Source organism: Aythya fuligula, chromosome 2, assembly GCF_009819795.1.
Source record: "Aythya fuligula isolate bAytFul2 chromosome 2, bAytFul2.pri, whole genome shotgun sequence".
In the NCBI taxonomy this organism is placed as follows: domain Eukaryota; kingdom Metazoa; phylum Chordata; class Aves; order Anseriformes; family Anatidae; genus Aythya; species Aythya fuligula.
Genome location: NC_045560.1, coordinates 131,282,978 through 131,298,620, shown reverse-complemented (window position 1 = coordinate 131,298,620; position 15,643 = coordinate 131,282,978). Strand labels below are relative to the sequence as shown.

The 15,643-nt window shown below is 35.6% G+C and overlaps 1 protein-coding gene across 13 annotated transcripts in view; it reads right to left on the bottom strand.

Annotated features, from left to right (window-relative positions):
• The window catches only part of RALYL (RALY RNA binding protein like), a 426,876-nt gene that overhangs the window by 385,338 nt on the left and 25,895 nt on the right, over nucleotides 1-15,643 (bottom strand). For 2 of the 13 annotated variants that reach the window (XM_032182392.1, XM_032182395.1), the window contains one exon: nucleotides 13,218-13,309. The exons of the other annotated variants lie outside the window; for them this stretch is intronic. The gene's annotated coding sequence lies outside the window, so the exon portion shown is untranslated. The remainder of the gene's footprint in view (nucleotides 1-13,217; nucleotides 13,310-15,643) is intronic. 13 annotated transcript variants of the gene reach the window in all.

The following is a 15,643-nucleotide window of genomic DNA, read 5'->3' as shown; positions in this document are numbered from 1 at the left end:
ATGTGAAACAGCGCAAAGCCACCTGCAAATTCCTTTCCCACAGACCAATGCAAACCTTACAAAAGACTACATCTGTCATCTGCTCCCATCTGCATGCAAGCAGAGAGTTCTGGGGTGCGAGCATCTGCAGCCCAGTACCAGCCACTAGTCCTAAAGGAAACATATTCAACTCTGCCCCACTGTGGGCTCTGCTTACTGTTCCAGAAGTAATTATTGTGTCTGTTTTGTAAGTCTGACTATAGCCCCATGAAGAGGCATTGCTCTGGTCAATACACAGGGGGGAAATGTAAACAGTCTGCTCCATCACTTGATAAACCCTTGACCACTGCACCATAGGGAAGGCTAATATTATTTGAGATGTAAAACAGATCTCCATGAGTTTCTCAGGAAGACCAACACAGAAGAGAATCTGTATCTAGATGAGGCTAATAATTAGAGGTAATATGGCTAATATATTTGAGAAAAAGTTCTCGAATGTAAGCAAATTACAAAGAATAAAATCATCCTCCATTTTTAAAGTAAAGCATTACCAATAATGTGATAGCATCTTCCCACATCATTTAATGTTATTTTTAAATCTTTCTTGCAATTATCCTGCTTGATACTTCCTTTGCTTATAAGAGATTTAAAAAAAAAGAAATCCAGACTTTTTTTTTTTTTTTTTTTTTTTTCCTGACATAATTATTTGTCATGTTAAAGATTGAAAAGAACATAGATCTAGGCTGATAGGTAATGTATCAGTGCTGCTGCATGCTCTCCATCAGGCGTACCTAACATCAGCAGCTGTTTCTACTGAAGGGTATAATACAATGATGAGATGTTTTTTCCTTATATTTTTTTTTCCCAACCTTTATTTATTTTTTTTCCCAAAAAGCAGTTCCCTTCCAAAGACATCAAGCTAATTAAAATACAACAACACCATTTGGCTGGAAAAAAAAAAATGTACTGAAAATTCTTAAGAGTGAAGGCAAATGAGCTCAGTTATACACACTTTTCCTTACCCATCATTTTCCCTGTGCATTTTTAGTTAAAATGTCATAGTCTCCCTTTTAGTCCACTTAAAAATGTGATTTACAGTGTTTCACTATCTCTACACATATTACCAAATACAGTCTTATGAAGACCTTGAAATTTTTCTAATATGTTTATCAAAAACATTGAGAAAAAAAAAAAAAAAGATGATTCCTCACAGTAAAATATAAACTAAATTACTAAATTCCTTAAAATACAATCAGCCCCTTGATTAAAATCTCACATCTCTTCCCTGAAATTTTGATAACTGAAAGATATTTAAATTGTTAATTATTTCAAACACTAAATACATATCTATATCACAGGCACACCTAATATAGTTTATGTTAAATGATAGATAACTCTTGTGGAATACTCAGAAAAAGGTCAAGAGCTGCACACTGATTAGGCAAAAACTATTGTATCTGTGCTGTCTCCCAGACAGCAGATGGTATGAGAGATACCTGTAACCCATACACTTCTTTTGTAAATAAATTGGAAACTTCAATATTTTCAGTATATGCCAGAGTTACTTTCTTAAAATACACATTAATTAAAAACCTTCAAAGGAAAATAAAATCAGATAAGCTTGTGAAATTTAATTTTAAAGCAAATTTCCTGGTTGAAGAAAACTAAACAAAGTTCAATTCAAATACATATATTTATTGCAAAAAGAAGGGTTCAAAACTGAAACAATTTTTATTTCTGTAAATCAGATTCATAAATGACAATAGAACACCCAATATCAGCCATAGATGCAACCCAGCCTAGGGAAATGAGATTTATAAAAATGCAAGCAAACAAAAACCAAATTAATTCATCTTCATTCAATTTAAGTCTTTTTTTTTTTTTTTTTTTTTTTACAGTACCCACAAAGATATGTTTTTCTCATAGCATACACAAAATAGCTAAGAAGAACGTAAATATCACAACTCATTTAATCTTTTTATCCACACAATATTAAAGATATGGAACTGAGTTTCATTAGTAATGGAGTGAAAATATGCATTTTAATGGATAGATTTTAGGCTTTGAACTTAACTGCAAAATCAGTGAGGCAACGTTTCTCAAAATAAACACTTCAAATAAAGGTGGTGTTGTATGTGTTATCTGTGATCTTATTAGGTAACAAGACTGAATGCTCAGAGAGCATGAATGCAGTTTGTTAATAAATCATCAATGAAAACTGATAATCAGAGTATAATAGTGAAGAATGGCAAGTAGACTAAATTTCATGGATATATTGGGAGAAGACAGAATTTCTGTTTTTGGAAGAAAATCAAGAGAAGCATACCACTCAAACCAAAACAAGAAATATAGACCTACTGTTAAATGAAAAAGAAAATGGTTATTTCAAAATGAGGACACAAGACAAAAAAAATATTTGGTTAATAAACAGTTATTTATAGTTATGATTTATATTAGCTAGAAGATCTACTTGCAGACCTGCTCTGTTCTTTGAATGTTCCAAAATGAATTTGCAGGCATGCAAATCTCAATGAAGTTGTTTGTAACCGTCCCAGGGACACTGGAGTTCAGCTCACACTGCCAGATCACTCTCTAATGCCTCTCTTGACAAGTTTCTCTTTAACATCTTAGCTGAAAAAGTTGATACCTCAGTTTCCTAAGTTTTCTTCCTTAGAATGGGTGGCATGTTTTTTGTTTGTTTGTTTTTCCTGTAGCAACCTGTTAAAATGTGGCAGATGTGCAAGAAAAAAGATAATCATCACTTACTGTCTTTCTTTTACATTTAGATTTTTATAGCTTTGGCTAACTACACAAGCAGATCTGGATTGTGTAGGAGATGTAGATTTTTTGTAGACAAAATAAAAAAATAAAAAATAAAATCCTTCAGGACTTTGCTATGCCAGGGAAGACTTGTGTTTCGTTAATAAAGCCAACTCCCAGAGAAGATGTGGATTTGGACCGCAAGTGATTTTTTTTTTTTTTTTTTTTCCCAAGTCCAATGAGAAAGCTGCCTTTCAACTGGACTATATTATTCCTCTCATGGTCGAGCAACAAACCAGATAAATTTGTTCAATGGTATCCCTCTTAAAATGTCAGAAGTACTTTGTCAAGCCTAGTCATTATTTATTATCATACAGACTTCCTGCATCTGCTTTTACTTTTATCATGGGCCAGTTCAGAAGAATTCACAGAAAGCATCACCTACAAAGAAATAAAGATAAATGGTGTAGTTCACAAAACAGAACAACATCATTCCATCAGAAACTTATATTTTGCAAAGCTCCAGGCCTTTATCCAACTCAGATTTCTTGCTATCTGTGAAAGATTAAACCTCCAGAGACCTACTGAATCTGCTGTTTGCAGTCAGAAATTTTCTCCTATTTTATCTAAGAGAGTGTGATAGTCATTATTACAACCCCCTGGAACAGTCTTTCTTTTTTTTTTCTTTTTTTTTTTTTCTTTTTTTTTTTTTTTCAGATGTTCTTACTCTTTCTAAATCTGGTTTCATTTTACATGAGAAGCCTTTCACATTTCAAGGAGGATTAGCTATTGGAGGAGAGAGAAGGAAACACTTTTCTTTTGCTATTTTCCTATTTAGGTCACATTTTGTGCTTGTGTATATCAGCCTAACTCTACAGATTTCCACAGAACTCTGACAATTACCCCATTTGAAAGTATAGATATTTGGGGGAGAGGAGTCAGATGGGGGGTGAAAAGTGGATGGGATGGGGGGGGGGACAAACAAACACCTATTTAGTTCTATTCTCTACAAAATCCAAACTGTTAAATTATTTATTTATTTATTTATTTTGTCCATTTTGATCCTACACCCTGCTTTCTAGTTATCTTGTCTGTCTATCCTGCTCTCACAGCTCTTGATCCTGAGAAATTCAATGTATGATGCAGTGTGCATGATAAAGTACTTCAAAACTTTTGAGCCCAAACACCTCTTCATTTGTCTAATTCAGTTTCCACTGTATCTGGGCAGTGCAAGAGAGAGGGCAGTAGGAGGCATTCTGGAGGTTTCGTTAGTCCCCATTTCCTCATTCCTCAGACACAATGCTGGTAATCAGTCCTGTGCAAAATGTTGAACTCAGGTCTTCCTTATGGTCCTCCTGTCAGGCATAATTAATCAGCCTTCTTATTGATTACATTTTGCATTTAAGTTCTTAGATCAGAAAAATAAAATATATAAAAACTGAGAGACAATATCTCTTTCCCTGAATGTTGTACTGCACCAGGACTTCTTCACCTGATCCAGCACAGGGACTACTCACATGGCGTTACCAAGGTAAGGTACCCTAGACATTAAGCATACCATACTTCCAGGGCTAGTCAGGTTGCTTACCCTTCCCCTCCTTTTGACTTCAGGTCTACATATGCTCTTTTACAAGAAAGCTCTACATCCTATATCCTAAACTCTGAAGTTTGACAAATTAACAGAACTGATATCAAAACTTACCACTTATTGCCTTCTGAAGAAAGGAAACAACTTAAAGGTAAAATATTCTTTACCCCAGTTTGAGGCCTATGCCAAAAGTAAACCTTGAATTGTACAGTATACGGTACTGGTTAGTGGAAAATTGTAGCCATTCAAAATAGACAAACCAAAACTTTTGAAAATCCCAAATGATGGACCTGATGATCAGCCTCAACTCTGCTCATTGAGCCTCATGCCACATACGCCTGTGGCACAGGTATCCTCACTCCTTCACACTGAAATGAGTAAGAGCTACTCATTCTGATTGTCTACTGCCCATCCAAGGGATGCACTCACCTCAGGTATAGAGGTTAAGGCACTGTACCTTGGTGTGCCCTAACTCCACAACCCTGATTTTTGGATTTCTTTTTTTTTATAATCATATTCAGAAAGACACATTGTAACACTATTGTCTTCTTTGGGAAGACATAGAATCCCATTCTGACTGTGGTGGGCTAGATTAATTGTTCTGACATCTTAATGAAGATTCCCAATGCTGTTGTAATTAGAAAAGGGCCTAAAGGCCTTTCTACACATCCTATGACCTGTTGCTGTGCATCGTGCTGCTACAACTGTCTGATTATGGAGACAGACCTAACCATGTGTGACTTCACAGCATGCAACATCTACACTTTTCTCATGCAATCTAAACTAGAACATGCTTGGATGTGTGGCTGATTAGGTGTCAGGCTTATATGCATTAAATCAAGAGGGAGAAGCCATTACATGAAGTTCTAAGTGCTTTCATTCAGTGCAACCAAGACAATGTGAAAGGCCAGATAACAAGTGGTAAGTGATACTAACGGTTCAATTCCAGTGTTCCTGTGCCTACTCGTGGGAGAATGGTCACGAGTAGCATTTTCTGCTAGCCCTGTGCCACCAGCTGCTAGAGAACTGGCCCAAGACAGACACAAAAAGGAAAAGGAAAGCAGAGACCTGTAGGCAAAATGTAACCTATAACCTACATGTAAAGAGCCTACCTGAAAGAATATAAAAGCAGTAATTCTTAGCACTCTTAGTTATCATAATTTGACACTGAAAAGTTCTCAACAAATATTTTCTGTTCCTTTTAAGCTCCTAAATTAAAACTTAAAGTATATCAGAGGGCTACTGCATGGCCCTATCCATGACATATCTTGTTTTAAAGCTTTAAATAATTATTGAGACGCGGATTTGCATGTAACAACCTGTTTTTCCATTTGATTAGTCTTTTAATATTATATGATGAGAATGATAACAAGCTGCTCAAGAGTCCAGTACAGGCAAAGATATGAATCTGTAAGACACGAGCTTTGGTTTGTAAAAGGATAGATTTTTGTTCTTTAACTTCAAGGCACTAAATTCTACAGATAAAAATAAGACAAGCAAATATTAAATCATTTATATTGGCTAGCATCCAAAAGACTCAGGTTCAATAGAGCCTATACACTATACACTATAATTGAACTGTCATAATTTTTCTATTATGTCATTAAGTACAGTATCAAAACCAGCATTAATAAATTGGGTGTATCATGTCTCTTCCTGGACAATTTGACTGAGTAGGCTTTCACCCATGCTTTCAATTTCTCTTATTCTATGAACTATTTTTGCTTCTCATCCAATCTTCAGATGAACTATTAGACAGTGTAGATGGTAAACAATATATACATATGCTAGCATGAATTTGTAACTATTATTAGTCACAAGCATAAGCTTGTGAAAATTCTGATCTCTTCCACATATTAGCACTAAATATTCAGTCCAAATGTGATAAAAGTCAGGTTTGTTAGTAGATCCACTGTTTTTCTGTTCACCATATGTAGTGGGTTTACGTGGCAAGGTTTTGGTAGCAGGGAGCCATAGGGGTGGTTTCTGTGAGAAAGATCTAGAAGCTGCCCCATGTTTGGGAAGGGCCCCATTGTTTTCCAGATCCGAGCCAATAAGCGATGTTGTTTTGCGCCTCTGTGAGAGCATATTTAAGACAGGGAAAAAACGCTGCGCCACACAGCAGCCGGGAGAGTCAAGGGAGTGGGAGAACAGCCTTGCACCAAGGTCAGTGTAGAAGGAGGGGGAGAGGTGCTCCAGGCGCCGGAGCAGAAGTCCCCTGCGGCCTGTGGTGAGGACCATGGTAAAGCAGGATGTCCCCCTGCAGTCCATGGAGTACCACGGTGGAGCAGGGTTCCACGCTGCAGCCCGTGGAGGAGACCACGGTGGAGCAGGTGGCCCTGCACCGACGGAGGCTGCCGCCTGTGGAAGACCCCTGCCGGAGCAGATTCCGGGCCGGACCTGTAGCCCGTGGAGAGGAGCCCACGCAGGAGCAGGTGATCTGGCAGGAGCTGCTGCCCGTAGGGGAGCCAGGTTGGAGCAGTTTTCTCCTGAGGGATGGACCCCGTGGTACGGACCCATATCTGGAGCAGTTCTGGAAGAGCTGCTGCCTGTGGGAAGCCCACGCCGGATCAGTTCATCAAGGACTGCATCCCGTGGGTGGGACCCCACAGCACAGGGGACGAGAGTGACCGAGAAGGAGCGGCAGAGAAGAAGTGCTGTAGACTGACCATAACCCCCATTCCCCGTTCCCCTGCGCCGCTCGGGGGGAGGAGGTGGAAGAGGGTGGATGGGGGGGAAGGTGCTTTTGTTTTTTTTTTTTTTCCTTTGTTTTCTCACTTCTCTCGCTTGTTAGTTGTAGGCAATAAATCTTACTATCTCCTTATGCCGAGTCTGTTTTGCCCGTTACAATAATTATTGCATGATTTTCTCGTCCTTATCTTAATCCTTGAGCCCTTTTCACATATTTTCTCCCCATTCCTCTTTGAGGAGGGGGAGTGAGAGAGCGGCTGTGGTGGAGCTCGGCTGCCCACTCGAGCGGAACCACGACACCATATTACATTAGTTAAAAATATATATAGGCAACCTGAGTTAAAATATTTTAACAGCTACAGCTATTATTAAAACAGAAATTATGGAATACGATCACCAAGTTGATGCTTAGAGAGTAGTTTTCCATTTATAACCTTGCTGTTACCAATTTTCTATAAAACATTTGTCAGAATCTTGCTACTTTGTATCAATTGGGAAATCCAACAAGAGTCATTGACACAGCATATCTAAAAGAAATCCACAAAGCAACAAAAAATAAGACTTATTTGTAAAAAGGGTTTAAAAAAAAACTTTTTTTTTTTTTTTAAAGTGTGAAGATTTTTTTTTCTTCTACAAAGGCTAAACAGTTACTGGTAGCTACACACTGGTTTTCTGTAGCGAATTTTCTCAGGGTCTCCCACTAAGCAAATGCATTTAGCCTGGAGGGTGGCCTCAACCCAGGGACTGTAGTAGCAGATCCTGAGCAGTTCTGAGAGGTAGCTTTTTTTTAGGTGGATTGCATTTAAACACCATGTCCTTGCTGTTATCTACTTAAATAAATACATGTCTTCCCCATGACTGCTTTCACTGAGAACGCAATTTTGCTGCTATTTTTAAATAGTCTTCACAACACAAATACATCTGCACATCACTGACATATCAGAGCTGGCATAGGTGGCACCATCCTGTTTTTATATCAACTCTGTTCTGTGATGGCTTATGATTTAAACCATATGGTGTTTTCCATCAGCTTCTAGGTGAAAATAGTTGTAATTCCCTTTGTTATACACTGCAAATTCTCAAAGCAGCACATTTAGTAATATTTTAGCAAACACAGACCCCTTCTGTCCTTGCAAAACATGATCAATACAGTGGACATACCCAGACAGAAAACAGCTTAAATATTGGAATAATTTCTCATATTATAAATTCATTAATCACAGAAAATTGTATCTATTAAGATGAAGAATAACTCAATACTTCTGATAACAAAAAAAATATATAATTAGTACAGAAAACTTTTTTCCATATTAAGCTGAATTTTTTCACCCAGATCAGTGAAATATTAGGATTTACATCAAACCCACAAAGAGGCTTTGCAACATTTTACTGTGCTCAGGGTTTTAATAAAACTATTTATGCAAATTGTCTTGAGGATTCTACTTGATTAATTAACTTAATTAATAATATTATATGTAGATTTTTAGGCAGAACATACAGTCTGTTTAATTTCTTGGCACTGATAAGATTGCCAATCTGCAAGAAATCCTATGAAAGTAGTACTCAGAAAAGAAACTGCTGATAACACCACCTTGTTTTCTCAGTATGAACTGATCTGGATTTCCTGCATAGCTGCTGACATTAAAATGGGTGAATATAAAACAAACATCTTAACCTCTCTACTTTCTTCTTCTGCTTCCATCAAATGTTAGGTACAGCTGAAAACTTAACACTTAATGACTTCAAAGAAAGTACATATGCATATTGTACAGAATGAAATTTGTTCTACTTACACCCAGATCAGTTTTGAAATAGTTAACATCATTTTAATGTAATCTGTTGTCTGATACAAAAAGGTGGCACTTTCAGCTTCTAGAGATCAAAATATGTTGGAGATGCTTTAGGCAGTAGGTCTTGTTGTCCTTCAAACACTCACAATATAAAAAGGTTATCATATGTATTATTATAATTGACTAAGTTACAATAGTACAAATGAATGAGATGGCAAGGTAGACCTCAAGTAGATCTCTACAAATCAATGATATATTTCTCAGAGGTCTGGATTTCAGATGTTCTTTCACAATTTTTAAGACAGGTACATATGTAGGAGTCAAGAAAACATATTTGTCTTTCCTGATGGATTCTAAAATATCCTTAAAGCAGAATTACAGAAAATACAAAAAACAAGAACATGGAATGTGCAAGTGTTCTTTTGATACTGCATTTGGGAGACATATATATACACATGTATATCTTTTTGTTACACAGGATTTCAACTATTGTTATTTGCATTTTAATATAAATGTTATAATAAATTGCATTATATTTCCCCTACAAGATTAATTTATGAAACCATAGTGTGCTTGATGGTGGCAGCTGAACCCCTCAATGGAATTAATTAAAGGATAATCTCCATTGCTTTGTAGCATAGAAACCAATAAATGGCTGCTGAGATTAATAGCTGAAGCGAAGCTAAAGTGTTTAAGGAATTTCAAACCCCATTTATTACACACACCCTACAAAGCAAGAGAGATTATAGCTATACAGAAAAATAGAACATCAAAAAAAAAAAAAAATCCCAAACAAGAAAAACATAATTTCCTTCTCTTGTGAATATTTGAAAGTGAAGCTTCTTTGTATGCACTCTGTGGCATACACATGAACTTGGCTAGAATGAAAAAGGAAGAGGAATGAAGCTGAAAATATGTGCCAGCTCTTTTGATTGTTTGTCTAAAGTAAGAAGTAGCTGGGGAAAACAGTTTAAAAAAATATTAGAACAGGATATTATCAATGAAAATATGAGTCAATTTTTTTTGAAGAGTTTGTTTTTGAAAGCTTAAGTTTTTATATTCAAGTCGGCATTTCCCAAACACAAACTGTGAAATGATATGGCTTGTGAGGCATTTGGAAAATGTTTTCTCCACAGCAGCTACCATGCTGCTCCTTTGGGTGAAATAGCTTCTGCAACTTCATCAAATCTCTCTAGCTGGCAGAAATGAGATTCATGTGATATAAAGGCCTTCTTCTACCCTTTGTAGGAGCAAATGTAGCATACAGGTGTATGCTACAGCAGATAAGGTGTTGTTCTCTGAAAGTTTCCTGAAGTGACAATTTTCAATGTCATTTTCAAAGGTATTATATCAACTTTTGACAACAACTTTTTTTTTTTTTTTTTTTAATTAAGCAAATCAGAGGTTGTTTTTAAGTGCCAAAATATACTACTTTGTCATAATCCCTTTTCATCAAGTGTTCTCCTTAGCTTTGATTTCTTATTATAACCACTCTCTACAAACTTTTAAAAAATTATTATCATCATATTCTTCTACAAAATCATTGAAAAAAAAAATGAAATTTCCATTTAGAAAGGGTTTTTCCCTTTATTTTTCTTCCTATGTAAAATTAATGAAGTTTAAAGCTAATGAGGAATAAAGTGTGGTTTAAACTTGCCATACTCATAAAGCATTTTTAAAGCTGATGATGGTTCAACTTTCAAGTTAAAATGAATTAATCCTCAGCTGAGGACAAAGACTTGTTTCAGGATAACAAAAGTATGTAACAAAAAGGGGGAAAAAAAATTGAAATATAAGTGTATCATTGCCTGGTCTGCTAGCATCTGCTCTGGTTTCATGCCTGCCTGAGAAACCTGCCTCAGGAGTAGCTCTCCCTCTAAATCCATCTGCGTGAGAGTGAAAGGAAAAGAAACAGAAAAATCTCCCAGGACATGTGGCTTCATCATTCCTTCTGAGCTTAACAGTTTGGAGGGTCGAAATAGGAAGGGCTGGTGTGGAGGAAGCAGAATACAAAGAATTAAGTACTCACTTCTTTCACTTGTGTTAACAATTCATATTTTGAAGGCAATGAATTTACACTAATGGTTAGAGTTAGAATTATAACTAGTAACATTAGGTCCAAAGATGTATTTTCATCAATGACAACTAATAATGAGCCAGGAAGGTCATTCTTTGCATTCTCGTGAATATTGCTTTCTCAGCATTAAAGTCAGGAGTAAATTTACCTCATTTTCTTTTCCTTTAGGCCTTACTTACATAGATGGAATTGTAGTTCATCCTTGCAAACTATTCCTAGACCTTCAGTAGTAATGTACTATGTAGTCTTCCCTACACAGATTTCCCTACACCTACACCACTCAAGTCCAGAATTAAAAGCATTTTATGTACAGAAGCCTAATGACAATCATCCAACAAGCAGAAATACAGAACAGGAAATATCTTCATGAAAAGTCCCAGACTGTCCAAAACCTGACAAATATGATTTGGGGTGGTTTCTTTATTTTTAAACTGTGAAAAAAATTTCGACTTTTTTTTTTTTTTTTTTTTTTAAACAATTCTCAGCTCTTGTTTTATTTAAACGATTTTAATTTTCCTGGAAATCAATTTTTAAAAGTCTTACATTAAAATAAATATTTTAAAAGACTATCTTGGGAATCTGAAGGCTTGAGTTATTTTGAGCACTCAGATTTGAATCTGGTGAAGCTCTGTGAGTTTCCATCTCTTTCAGCAGACTTGAGGCATTTATCCTACTTTAATGAATGATGGCTTTCTCCCTTTTAAGATGATATTTAGTCCACAAGTCTAACATAAATTTCAAAGTCCACTAAGCAATGTGTGACTGACACTGCCTCATATGACAGGTCTGAGTTTCATTCCTAGTGATAACTTATCACTATCTAAAGCATTTCTAGACATCTCATCTGAGGCATATCAGGTATAAAACACTACTATATGTCTACATTCTGTATTCTGTATAATATTTGTTATCTTCTATATTTAATCACTATCAGTTGAATCCATACTCTAAGAAATTCCTGTCACTGATGCAAACAGAACGTTTGATCTGAAGACTATTCAGCTTTGACACACGTACTTCCCTGTATCCTTTTTTGTATGTGTTCCTCTAGTGTATCATTTGTATGGCAGACCACAGCTGAGAAGTTGTGGTCTGTCATAATTCACAAATTCACATGTTCCTTATGTGAATATAATATAGATTCCTTGTAGCATGTCTGTTTGTAGTCCCAATGCTCAGCTCTACATTATGCACTGTTTCTGGGCATTTATTCCAGTGGGATTTATTCCAGTTCTGGCATTTATTGGACAAGATTCTTTATCTAAACTGAAATTCCAACCTGAAAAAGGCTGGTCATCAAACCTGAGCTATCGAACACACCCAAGAAAGGCTTTGGCAGAGATCTGAGTAGTCAAAATAAAGCTTGATGAATTCTTTGCCTACAATCTCTTTTCAGTTTACATTTCACTTAGTCTTCCGGTGAGCACAGTAGGAAAATGGTTATGTAAACAGGCTGTGGAGGGTTAACTTGTAAGATAGTGACATGGGAAAAAATAAATCTGTTACGAAGCAGAGATCTGTTTGACCAGTCAGCAGCAGGACCCATAGGGTAGCACACATTACTCTGGGTATGCCTGCCTCCCTCACTCCCATTTCTCTGTGCATTACAGTTACACAGGACCTGTGTAATCTACCTGGCTACCATTGCACAGCAGAGACAGAATTTTTCATATTTTTGTGCTGAAAAGCTCCCACCATTTTCAGCTCATCCTTACACTCCAAATCAAAAACACAGTGATCATTCTGGAAATGTTAACACAGAGCCTTTTCTTTCTTGACTATTCGAGCTTATAGCTTCTATTTGACCTATTACTCTTCTGTGTCTCAGACCATTTTATAGTTTGGCACCTGTGTCATACACTTCTGTGAACTGTGTTTAGCAAACAAGATTGCTGGTTTCATCTCTGAACACTGAACTAGAATCCCTAATGCTAAAACAATTTTCAATAGTTACCTCTTACCAATTCCTATGGTACTTCAACAACGGTGCCCATGCAGTCAGATAAAATACTAAAAAACAGCAGGTAAAATGTACTTTAAATATTTTTTTTTCTGTATTAATTATGTTTGGTGTTCTCATTTCATAATAGCTCCATAAATATGTAGGGCAAGTTTCTCAATTCTCATAAACATTGCAGACCCTGGTAGTTCCAGATGCTTACATTCCATGCAGAATTCCCTTCAGTGGCCAGTAAGAAAATAATAAAAAATGGTATACACATTTACAGGATCTTTCATCAGAGTCTCTGAGGGGCTTCAGAGATATGCTCATAGCAACATTTTCATCTTAGAGCTAAAGGAAATCAAACACTAAAAAGGTTAAAGCCCAAACCTTTAAAGATGTCTTTGGAATTAATTGGAGCCTTGAAAACCTTTCAGGATCTGCACCTAAGTGACTTGTCCAAGGATGCACCCTGTGAGCAACTGGAAAATAAAATACAGGTGTCATGAATTCCTTTTTCATTATTTTAAGGCCACCAAAGAGGAATTATGCATATAGAGCAAATATAGCTAAACAAGTTAATGCAATTTATAGAAGAGTTTTCCCCATCAAACATAAGTCCCATGGTATTCATATGGCACACCAAATATGCTTGTTGACTCTTGAGAGTAAGTATAGACAATCACTGTATAATCTAAGGTGAAATATACAGTCTTGTCGTATATTGCATTTAGAGAGACCTCTAAACATGCAGGAGCTGTCATAATAGGTTGCCCACTTGTCTGCGTGTGCATGCATGCAAATACATTCAGTCCCATGGGATTACTTGCACAGAATCTGATTATGACAATTTTGAACATTTAAGCTTAGAAGACGAACTTTACTATATAGACAGTTGAGAAAAGGTTGATTCTTTCAAATGGGGATGAGGGTCCTGAAAGTTGTTGTCTAAAGTTCGATGATGTGAATAGAGAGTATAAGAGAACTTGATCTCAAGATCAAGAGATTCCCATCCTGACTTTTTCCATCTTCATTCAGATGCTTCATTTATGTTCCATGCTGACACACTGGTAATCATATCAGACAAGAGGGAGGGGAAGGAGGAATCAATATCCAGGTTTGTGAGAGCAATTTTTTAATTTTATTTCCAGAATTTTACAGAGATTTAGAAAACTTCCATACCTAGCAATTTGCTGATGTGCTTTCTGTCAATAATTTTAACTAATGATGTGATCTTGCTACTGTTGAAAATGTCACAGTTTTAATGGTGTATGATTGGACTTAAAAGGCAATTATACATTTTATTTAACATTCTGGCATTAAATAGCCTGCTAATCAGTTCAAAAGTTTCAGGATGAATTATATTTATGTTCAACATCTATAGCCTTCTGTATATTTTTGTATGTATTTTACATATAAAATAAATACATGTCATAATGTAGAATTTTACCCTATAGGATTAAGTCAAAATGTTTTTATTATTAATGACTGTGTTTGTTTTCTTTTTTTTTTTTTTTTTTTTTTTTCTTTTCAGTTATAGAAGTGCTAACATTTTTTAGCTTGGTTCTTTGAAGAAAATATTGAGCTAAAACAATAAAGCACACTTTGAAAATTACAGGTATGAAGAAAATTAGAATGAAAAAGAAACCTCATGGGTGAGATTATTCACAAGGAAACATGGAAACACTAAATAGATCACAGTTTTTGAAACAGGAAGAACCCTGGAGCCGGTGAGATTTGCATACTAATTAGAGACTAAGTTTATTCAGGCTCACAGGCTAATCTATCTTCCATCACAAGACAGCATCTGTTTTAGAAGATTCAACACCTTTTAGCTTGGCTGCTGGTGTTATGAAAGCTGAAATATTTTTCTGTTTTCATTATAAATTTTTGCTTTTGGGGGTTTACAATTCAACAAGATTTTTTTTTTTTTTTCATATTTAAGCTAATTCTGTTTAGAAGTGGTTTTTATTGAAAAGATGATTTCAGAATCTTCTATTTGTGTCAAAAAAAAAAAACAACAAAACAACAAAAAGTGGGTAGGGGGTACCTAAGGGATGTGATTTACAAAATGCTTAAAAATCAACCATTGTCAGCATGAAGTAAACACTATCCAAAATAGTGCAAAAAAGTACAAAAATATACCTGATATCTGCAAATTGATGTTAATAAGTGACCCTCATTTAATATCTAAGTGCATTTTTATTATCCCAATCCTCAAGACTATTCACCTTCTCCTATATACCTCAGTCCTTCTCTGTATTATTGATGCCCTTATTATTGATCCAACATTAGCAAATTTCATCAGCACAGTCACAATATTTACCAATAACATTATTGAAATTATTAAACAAAAATGATCTCAAGTCCATTTCTTGAAAATTTCCAGTTGCAAATTCCCTGCAGCACAATCAATACAAACCAATTTAACTCTACTGGCATGTGCTCATTTTCAAAACCCTTAACCTCTTTATGATTCATTTTACTCTGCTCCATTTTCCTTTCTGTTTATTTCCAGTCAACACTGTACTCAACATGTATATTAGCTTACATATCAATTTTAATACCTAAAAATATTCTTTAAATTGGACAATCTGTATTTCCGGACATCTATCTTGATTTGATTGCAATAAAAATATTGAAATGAAAAAGAAAAATTGTTGTAAATATTTCAAAATGAAGATGTACAAAAGGTACCTAGTACCTTTCTCCTATCAACCTCATAGGAAGGAAAATGTGTCAGAAAACTCAAAAGAATTAAAAGAATTATAGTGTTAGTTACTTTAATTAATCACTTCAATTCATACTAAATATAT